Source organism: Pseudophryne corroboree, chromosome 9 (genome assembly GCF_028390025.1).
Source record: "Pseudophryne corroboree isolate aPseCor3 chromosome 9, aPseCor3.hap2, whole genome shotgun sequence".
Lineage (NCBI taxonomy): Eukaryota > Metazoa > Chordata > Amphibia > Anura > Myobatrachidae > Pseudophryne > Pseudophryne corroboree.
Window position 1 is genome coordinate 52,856,812 of NC_086452.1, and position 11,086 is coordinate 52,867,897.

The window sequence follows — 11,086 nt, forward strand, 5'->3', positions numbered from 1 at the left end:
TTATTCTACCTAAGTTGCCCTCCCACAAGTGTGTACTCCGAAAGAGTGTTTAGTGCCGCCGCTCACCTTGTCAGCAATCGGCGTACGAGGTTACATCCAGAAAATGTGGAGAAGATGATGTTCATTAAAATGAATTATAATCAATTCCTCCGTGGAGACATTGACCAGCAGCAATTGCCTCCACAAAGTACACAGGGAGCTGAGATGGTGGATTCCAGTGGGGACGAATTGATAATCTGTGAGGAGGGGGATGTACACGGTGATATATCGGAGGATGATGATGAGGTGGACATCTTGCCTCTGTAGAGCCAGTTTGTGCAAGGAGAGATTAATTGCTTCTTTTTTGGTGGGGGTCCAAACCAACCCGTCATTTCAGTCACAGTCGTGTGGCAGACCCTGTCACTGAAATGATGGGTTGGTTAAAGTGTGCATGTCCTGTTTATACAACATAAGGGTGGGTGGGAGGGCCCAAGGACAATTCCATCTTGCACCTCTTTTTTCTTTAATTTTTCTTTGCGTCATGTGCTGTTTGGGGAGAGTTTTTTGGAAGGGACATCCTGCGTGACACTGCAGTGCCACTCCTAGATGGGCCCGGTGTTTGTGTCGGCCACTAGGGTCGCTTATCTTACTCACACAGCTACCTCATTGCGCCTCTTTTTTTCTTTGCGTCATGTGCTGTTTGGGGAGGGTTTTTTGGAAGGGACATCCTGTGTGACACTGCAGTGCCACTCCTAGATGGGCCCGGTGTTTGTGTCGGCCACTAGGGTCGCTTATCTTACTCACACAGCTACCTCATTGCGCCTCTTTTTTTCTTTGCGTCATGTGCTGTTTGGGGAGGGTTTTTTGGAAGGGACATCCTGCGTGACACTGCAGTGCCACTCCTAGATGGGCCCGGTGTTTGCGTCGGCCACTAGGGTCGCTTATCTTACTCACACAGCTACCTCATTGCGCCTCTTTTTTTCTTTGCGTCATGTGCTGTTTGGGGAGGGTTTTTTGGAAGGGACATCCTGCGTGACACTGCAGTGACACTCCTAGATGGGCCCGGTGTTTGTGTCGGCCACTAGGGTCGCTTAGCTTAGTCATCCAGCGACCTAGGTGCAAATTTTAGGACTAAAAATAATATTGTGAGGTGTGAGGTATTCAGAATAGACTGAAAATGAGTGTAAATTATGGTTTTTGAGGTTAATAATACTTTGGGATCAAAATGACCCCCAAATTCTATGATTTAAGCTGTTTTTTAGTGTTTTTTGAAAAAAACACCCGAATCCAAAACACACCCGAATCCGACAAAAAAAATTCGGTTAGGTTTTGCCAAAACGCGGTCGAACCCAAAACACGGTCGCCGAACCGAACCCAAAACCAAAACACAAAACCCGAAAAATTTCCGGCGCTCATCTCTAGTTTCCTCCAGAAAAGAAAACCGCGGGAGCCACAAAACCTTTTTGACATCTAAAATGAAGATAACACTGCATATATCGTTTTTTTACCTTTATGCAATGTACAAAGAAAAACTACAGTGTGTTGCATTTATGAAATCTATGAACTGCTTTAGAGAAAACAAAATGTTATTTCTGCATGCAACAAAAACATTTTGAACTCCGAAAAAAAAGACGCTGGGTTGAAGGTAACTTTCAAATAAAATGCTCAATGTCTATTTGAGTCCTTCTCGTATTTATGAAAATAAAAAGCAGAACTTTAATTATCACCATGCAGCAAACCAAAAATGCTGTTATCCTTAAATTTACACAAACCCACAATAATGTAAAAGAGATACAATGTAATACAAAATCTACTGACTAGTATTTTTCAATACAATAAAGAGATTTATAGTTATTATTTCTGCCCCATGTATGTGTCCAGCCATTTTATTCTGCCCCACATATGTCCAGCCATTTATTTCTGCCCCTTAAATGTGCCCAGCCATTTTATTCTGCCCCTTAAATGTGCCCTTAAATATATATATAATGTATATATATATATATATATATACACACTCACTTTTCCCATGGCTGAAAAAAGAATTAGACCAGCACTCACGTTTTAGTTGAAGAAAAAAAGGGTTTTTTTATTCCTGATAAGACATCAAGGATACGTCAAGGTTACACCCCACTGTTTACAGTACGCCCAACAGCCGTTTCAACACTTGGTGGTCTTCATCAGGGGCAGCTGTCACTCTGTCAGGAGCTATCTTAAATAGCGGAGAGGGCGCCAGAATGTCCGAACGGGATGGCCGGAAGCAGCGCGTCATAGCTGCTATCTGATTGGCTCCTGCCCGCACGTGTGATGCGTTGCTAGGGTACACAAACCCGGCTCTCTCCTTAGTGACCTGCTCCAGCAGCGTAACAGAAGTGTAGAGTGGGACGATCTGTATTGTAGATACAGCGGCATGCAAATGGAATTGTTGCTGTCTGTAATCCCGGGCACAAGTACACTTGTAGAGTGTTTAACCCCACAGTGCGCCAGCGGCACGGAGACACTGACAGCTCAATAATGAAAAATTGGAATACAATAACACAAAATAGAATATAGATATATAGGGCAAACGGACCAAACAATATCAACCTGCGTAGCAATGGTAATAAACAGCTCAGAGAAAATTGATTATAGCATACCACCACTTTAGCATGATATGAAAGAAGGTGGCAGTGGTGACATGTCGCTCAAGGGTTATAAATGCAATTTCTACACTTCACAGCACAACCTGCACAGCAAAGGTGATAAACGGCTCAGAGCAATGTTAATTATAGCATACTACTTTAGCATAATATAAAAGACAGTGGCACTGGTGACATGTCACTCGGCGGTTATAGATGCAATTTTTACACTCCACCATAACGGAGTGAATTAATCATGGCTAAAAGGATCAATTGAATCCAACAGGTATAGAGTACCGCAGTGTGGAAACCAGATAATGCCCTGCATACAGCGGGAATGCAAATTGGTCAGTATAGGACAATCATGTCCCAGGGTACCGTACCCAGTATTCCCATACCCTCTCCAAGTATGGTACTGACTGGGCCCAACGCTGCTTAATTGCCAAGATCGGACGAGATTGGATGATTTCCAGCGTGGTAAGATGGTATCCAATAGTCGTATCCATATCTAACCGTATTGAGTGGTGTGAATATCTTCACCTGTGTCACAACCAAATTGCCTCATAATCTGTGTGATAATGTAAATATAAGAAGAACCGTCCACCGATAATTATGATACAACACCTAGTATTCCCACCTTGTCTCCAAATGCGGTACTTACTAGGCCCATCACTGCTTAATTGCCAAGATCAGACGGGATCGGATGGGATCCAGTGTGGTATGGTAGTATCAATCAATGCGGTGTGCAGTTATGTGTCCATTACGCAATGGACAAGAGCCCAATTGGCCCAGTGAGTGAGAGACCAAATCAGTGAGCATAAACAGGTGTAAAGTAATTAACATGACACACGGCGGTGTCTAAGAAAAATAAACCAGAACATTTGTCTCAGTATGTAATTCTACCGAGTCACAGGAAGCATCCTAAACGGAATTCCTCATTAAGCCCATTCGGGGCCAATGATTGCAATCTGTCAATCCATTGGTGTTCTCTTTGCAAAAGCATTTTATTGCGGTCACCACCCCTTTGTAGTGGTGGGATCTGATCCAAGATACAACACTTGAGTTGATTGATGGAATGTTTAGCCTCCATGAGCTGTTTATTACCATTGCTACGCAGGTTGATATTGTTTGGTCCGTTTGCCCTATATATCTATATTCTATTTTGTGTTATTGTATTCCAATTTTTCATTATTGAGCTGTCAGTGTCTCCGTGCCGCTGGCGCACTGTGGGGTTAAACACTCTACAAGTGTACTTGTGCCCGGGATTACAGACAGCAACAATTCCATTTGCATGCCGCTGTATCTACAATACAGATCGTCCCACTCTACACTACTGTTACGCTGCTGGAGCAGGTCACTAAGGAGAGAGCCGGGTTTGTGTACCCTAGCAACGCATCACACGTGCGGGCAGGAGCCAATCAGATAGCAGCTATGACGCGCTGCTTCCGGCCATCCCGTTCGGACATTCTGGCGCCCTCTCCGCTATTTAAGATAGCTCCTGACAGAGTGACAGCTGCCCCTGATGAAGACCACCAAGTGTTGAAACGGCTGTTGGGCGTACTGTAAACAGTGGGGTGTATCCTTGACGTATCCTTGATGTCTTATCAGGAATAAAAAACCCCTTTTTTTCTTCAACTAAAACGTGAGTGCTGGTCTAATTCTTTTTTCAGCCATGGGAAAAGTGAGTGTGTATATCAATCATTAGGACCTTGTACCAATTAATTTTTGACTTTAGACATAGAGTGCTGTCACTTTGCCATATTTTGTATCAATTTTTTTGACTTGCACCAGTCTGTGTGATTATAATCTCTATAATAGAGATTAACCTATCACATTTTTTTGTTTCAAAACACAATTTTTTTTTTCATATATTTTTTTCATGAACATTTAATGATCTCTATTTTTTGTTCAGTTGCATACAACAACGTATGATTGTCATTGTGCTTTTTCATTTTTTTCATTCTTTTCACAAAAAAAACTTTTTTCCATTTTTTTCAAAAAAACCCCTGTACATATAAATGTCTACCAGCGCTAACAAAGATTTAATCGCTGTTCTTCAATTCGATAAATCAGATGCGGAACGGATACTTTTTGATAATACCGAATCCCTGGCATTTGATAGAGATAGTCCAGAGGAATTTATACATGATTTACTGAGACTTAAAAAGAGAGAAGTTGAGCTACATCTGCATGGCCTAACCCTCTCTCAATATTACAAAGAATCCCTTATCCCCAGAGGGTTTAGATTACACAATCAACCCACACTGGGGAGACATAACAATGACTTTTGTACAAAATGGTGCAATATTTTGAATAAATGTTCCCAGGATTTAATGCTTCTTGTAATTGAACAGGCAGGTTTAGACCTTACGGAAATCAGAAAAGATATTTCCGAATTAGAGGCGTCTGAATTATTTAGGACGATACAATCCCCTGACAGTGGTCTTTTTTCCAAACTGAATAAGGACATTGACAAATTCCGTGGTGACTTGTTAAAATTTAAGAAGAATAAGTATAAACAAGTCAAATTGGACTATAAGGAGAATAGGGTATATCCCTGGGTGTCGCGCAGTGAGCCACGCAAATACCGACCCCAACAGAGACGTGGAGGAAGAAGACCTAACACACCCTTCACAGACATTGATAGCAGATCTCAGACGTCAGCAAGTGATTCTGATGCACCAACAGCATCTGCACAAGAGACTACTTACCTTTCAAGATCTGAACGTAATAGGAGGGCTCCAAAAAACCCGCTTTACCCACCCGTAGAGGTGGGAGAAAAAGGAAGAGCAAAAAAACAATAATGGAGAACAAAATACAGACATCGGTAGTCTTCAATTTATCCAAACACAAACTGACGAGTGATGAACTCTCTGTCTTGAGTAAGGGATTAACCTTTGTACCTACTGTTGGACAGGATAGTTTCCAATGGCAGGTTGATCTATATAAATTGGGAAGACAACTGCGCCTTAAAGACTACTTTTCTAACTCGCCTAGTCCAACCATTACAACGGAGGCGTCTACAACACCACACTGTCCTTTGAAGAAACCCAGTCAGTTCGATCCACCGACCCTCAATTCCTCAATCCACACCTTCTTAAGGGTACTTAAAAGGGATACGATGCCCTACATCAAGGAACAAAAACCCAGTTATTCCAACATAACTAAGGGAGAAAGAGCTGCCATTAAATCTCTACAGAATGACAACCAATTGGTCATCAGGTCTGCGGACAAAGGAGGAGGCATAGTCCTACTTGACTTTGACTATTATGTACAAGAGGCTTATGGACAATTATCAAACTCAACCTGTTATCAAAAACTTACTTTTGACCCCACATGGACTTATAAAAAGGAAATTGATTCAATAATCAATTTGGGAGTCAGTAACAGGTATATTAATCAGACCACTGCTGATTTTTTGACTACGCCTCACCCCAAAACTCCGATTCTTTACACATTACCCAAGATACACAAATCCCTAGCACAGCCCCCGGGGCGGCCGATTATCTCGGCACAGGGTTCTCTATGCCAACCACTTTCTCAGCTTGTAGACTTTTATCTACAACCACTTGCCAAAAGTGCAGCCAGCTACATTGAAGACACGACCGATTTCTTAATGAAACTGGAAAACATCAAACATGTTCCGGATGATGCACTGTTGGTCACACTGGACGTCTCAAGTCTTTATACAAATATTCCTCATGCTTTGGGCATTGAATCATGCAGACGATTAATAACAGAAAGTGATGGGTATTTTGGACCCCCAACAGAATACATGGTGTCACTCATTGACCTAATTTTGAATAAGAACTATTTTTTATTTGAAAACTTCTTCTTTTTACAAAAACAGGGCACCGCTATGGGGTCTAACATGGCCCCAGCTTATGCTAATATTTTCATGTCTATATATGAACAAGAACACATCACGGGTCACCCCCTTTTTGGTCGATTTTTGTCAACATATGTCAGATATATTGATGATTTATTTTTCATTTGGCATGGGGGAGAGAAAACACTTCTGACTTTCATTGACCATCTAAACTCACTCCCTGGCACCATCAGATTCAGCCTCACGTTCAGCAAAACAGAAATAAATTTTCTGGACGTATCCGTTCTTTTGTCCAGTAATACTTTGACTACTCGGATTCATTGTAAACCCTCAGACAGGAATACGCTCTTACTCTCAACAAGCTTCCATCCGGCACCCCTCAAAAGAGGACTACCATTTTCGCAGTTGCTTAGGGTGATATGCATTACCTCTGACCCACTAGCAATACCACCGGCTCTACAATCAATGAGTCAACGTTTCCTTGATCGTGGATACTCCAAGGAAGAGATCGATTTGGCACTCAAAAAAATTGGCCAAATAAAAAGGAATGAACTCCTATCTAAAAAAGACGCCTCTACTGCCAAAGACAATGACAGGTTTAACTTTGTCAGTATGTATACGACTGCTTCTCGATTTATCCGTAATAAGATACAAGAACATTGGCACCTTATTGATACGGATCCAGAATTATCAAAAGCCATTCCGCAACCACCTCGATTCGCATATAAACGAGGACCCAATCTGAAAGACATGTTGGTTGTAACAGATTTCTCTAAGAGAAAGAAGAGTGCAGCCTCTAATTGGTTAACTATTAAAACAGGGGTTTTCAAATGCACGGGCTGTCCAAACTGTTCATTCCTGCTACTTGGCAATCGGTTCACTAACCCTCAGGACAAGAAGACCTATACTATCAGACAGAGACTTGACTGCAATAGCAAATTTGTAGTCTATGTGTTGAAATGTCCATGCAATCTGTTATATGTTGGGAAGACCAGTAGGATGCTGAAAGAACGTTTAAGTCAGCATCGTTCTACTATCAAAAAGAGCATCACACAGGGTGGAATTTCAAGTGACTTTTCAACCTTACCTGTTGCAAGACATTTCATGGAGGCTAAACATTCCATCAATCAACTCAAGTGTTGTATCTTGGATCAGATCCCACCACTACAAAGGGGTGGTGACCGCAATAAAATGCTTTTGCAAAGAGAACACCAATGGATTGACAGATTGCAATCATTGGCCCCGAATGGGCTTAATGAGGAATTCCGTTTAGGATGCTTCCTGTGACTCGGTAGAATTACATACTGAGACAAATGTTCTGGTTTATTTTTCTTAGACACCGCCGTGTGTCATGTTAATTACTTTACACCTGTTTATGCTCACTGATTTGGTCTCTCACTCACTGGGCCAATTGGGCTCTTGTCCATTGCGTAATGGACCCATAACTGCACACCGCATTGATTGATACTACCATACCACACTGGATCCCATCCGATCCCGTCTGATCTTGGCAATTAAGCAGTGATGGGCCTAGTAAGTACCGCATTTGGAGACAAGGTGGGAATACTAGGTGTTGTATCATAATTATCGGTGGACGGTTCTTCTTATATTTACATTATCACACAGATTATGAGGCAATTTGGTTGTGACACAGGTGAAGATATTCACACCACTCAATACGGTTAGATATGGATACGACTATTGGATACCATCTTACCACGCTGGAAATCATCCAATCTCGTCCGATCTTGGCAATTAAGCAGCGTTGGGCCCAGTCAGTACCATACTTGGAGAGGGTATGGGAATACTGGGTACGGTACCCTGGGACATGATTGTCCTATACTGACCAATTTGCATTCCCGCTGTATGCAGGGCATTATCTGGTTTCCACACTGCGGTACTCTATACCTGTTGGATTCAATTGATCCTTTTAGCCATGATTAATTCACTCCGTTATGGTGGAGTGTAAAAATTGCATCTATAACCGCCGAGTGACATGTCACCAGTGCCACTGTCTTTTATATTATGCTAAAGTAGTATGCTATAATTAACATTGCTCTGAGCCGTTTATCACCTTTGCTGTGCAGGTTGTGCTGTGAAGTGTAGAAATTGCATTTATAACCCTTGAGCGACATGTCACCACTGCCACCTTCTTTCATATCATGCTAAAGTGGTGGTATGCTATAATCAATTTTCTCTGAGCTGTTTATTACCATTGCTACGCAGGTTGATATTGTTTGGTCCGTTTGCCCTATATATCTATATTCTATTTTGTGTTATTGTATTCCAATTTTTCATTATTGAGCTGTCAGTGTCTCCGTGCCGCTGGCGCACTGTGGGGTTAAACACTCTACAAGTGTACTTGTGCCCGGGATTACAGACAGCAACAATTCCATTTGCATGCCGCTGTATCTACAATACAGATCGTCCCACTCTACACTACTGTTACGCTGCTGGAGCAGGTCACTAAGGAGAGAGCCGGGTTTGTGTACCCTAGCAACGCATCACACGTGCGGGCAGGAGCCAATCAGATAGCAGCTATGACGCGCTGCTTCCGGCCATCCCGTTCGGACATTCTGGCGCCCTCTCCGCTATTTAAGATAGCTCCTGACAGAGTGACAGCTGCCCCTGATGAAGACCACCAAGTGTTGAAACGGCTGTTGGGCGTACTGTAAACAGTGGGGTGTATCCTTGACGTATCCTTGATGTCTTATCAGGAATAAAAAACCCCTTTTTTTCTTCAACTAAAACGTGAGTGCTGGTCTAATTCTTTTTTCAGCCATGGGAAAAGTGAGTGTGTATATCAATCATTAGGACCTTGCACCAATTAATTTTTGACTTTAGACATAGAGTGCTGTCACTTTGCCATATTTTATATATATATATATATATATATATATATATATATATATATATATATCTATCTATCTATCCATTAGGTCCACACTCACTGCTGCAGTCCACAACATGGGCGGTGCTCCATAAAGGGCTCCAAAGAAGTCCAAAATATATCCAGAGAAAATACAGGCACTCACCACTTCCTTATTGATGAAGAAATGTATTACCACTCACAGGTGTGTCTCACATAGAGACGGTCAACAGCATGTCAGCAAATCATGTCAAGAGCTGGTTTTACAAATGTCACTGTTCATCCACGGAAATCACCAAAAATGTATGAATGTATGTATGTATGTATGTATGTATGTATGTATGTATATATATACTGTATGTATATATGTGTGTATTATGTATGTATGTATGTATGTATGTATGTATGTATGTATGTATGTGTATATGTATGTTCCAGCATAATTCCGAAATGCCTGCAGCAATTTAAACCAAACTTGGTACACATATGACTTACAATCTGGGAACAAACACTGTGGGGGTAATACACCCCAAGGGGGGACAGCAGCACAGAGTATATCAGGAGACACTATAACTCTGGAATGCCTGGACCAATTTACACCAAACTTGGTACACCTATGATTTATAATCTGGAAACAAACATTGTGGGGGGAAGACACCCCTAGCACCCCTAGGCATGGGACAGCAGCACAGAGTATATCAGGACATGCATGATATGTCAGTGATGACAGGGCTATATATGACAGTGGCAGTGACATGATGTGAGGGGGAGCAGGGTCCCCAGCAGCACAGAGTATATTAGGAGATGCATGATATGTCAGGCAGGACAGGGCTGCATGTGACAGGGGCAGTGACATGATGTGAGGAGGGGAATGGAGGTTGCACGAACCCACACACTGAGAGTTATATAGTGGAAGTAGCGGGATCCCCCAGCAGCACAAAGTATATCAGGAGATGCATAATGTGCTGCGCTATATAAGAAACTGTAAATAAATCAATAATTTCACAGGGGCACTGACATGATGTGAGGAGGGGAATGGAGGCAGCAAGAAGCCACATACTGAGAGTTATGTAGTGGGATGAGCAGTGTCCCTTGTGGGACAAAAAAGGGGTCCGGCCACTACACAAAGTGGGTCGGGGAATCAAGATATGCCTATATAGTAGATCTACAATTAACGTAAATTAACGAACATCTATAATTCTAATTTACTATCCTCATCCCGTAGTGAAGCATGGGTATTCAGCTAGTATATATATATATATATATATATATATATATCCTATATATTAGCCCAGATCTGTGACTTTGTGCCTCATTTGCTAACGCTGGGCGGAGTCACAACACTGGGAGGCGTTAGTCAAATGAGTCACAGATCTGGGAAAATCTAAAGGAGACTAGGAGCAGAAGCAGATGGTATAGGCATGGCACAGGCAGGGGTGCATACCTCACAGCTTTATTCAGGCAGAAGGAGGGACACACGCCCAGTGATAAGGGAGCGTGGCCAACGAAAATGGGCGTGGCTTCGCAGGAGGCCCCACGATCGCGAGCCACGCCCCGTTTCCGTCAGTGAGGGGGCATGCCCAGCGCTCTGTGAGCTGCTGGCATGCCCTTATCTCATTGCTGTGCCTGCTGTGGGTTCGGGAGCGTGGCCTAATCGTGGCCCATGTGACCACGCCCCCTTATGCAAATTCCAGGGATTTTTTTTTTAATGGGATTTTGGCCCCTCAGCTAGGGGTAAATCCAGAGGGGGTGGTCGCTCCCCCCTACACACCCGCACAGGCAGAAGAAAGCAGG

The 11,086-nt window shown here is 42.7% G+C and overlaps 2 pseudogenes; one reads left to right on the forward strand and one right to left on the reverse strand.

Moving 5' to 3' along the window:
• Nucleotides 1-3,206: 3,206 nt before the first annotated feature.
• Nucleotides 3,207-3,326, reverse strand: LOC134963587 (5S ribosomal RNA; annotated as a pseudogene).
• Nucleotides 3,327-7,885: 4,559 nt separating this feature from the next.
• LOC134963588 (5S ribosomal RNA) lies at nt 7,886-8,005 on the forward strand (annotated as a pseudogene).
• Nucleotides 8,006-11,086: the final 3,081 nt, after the last annotated feature.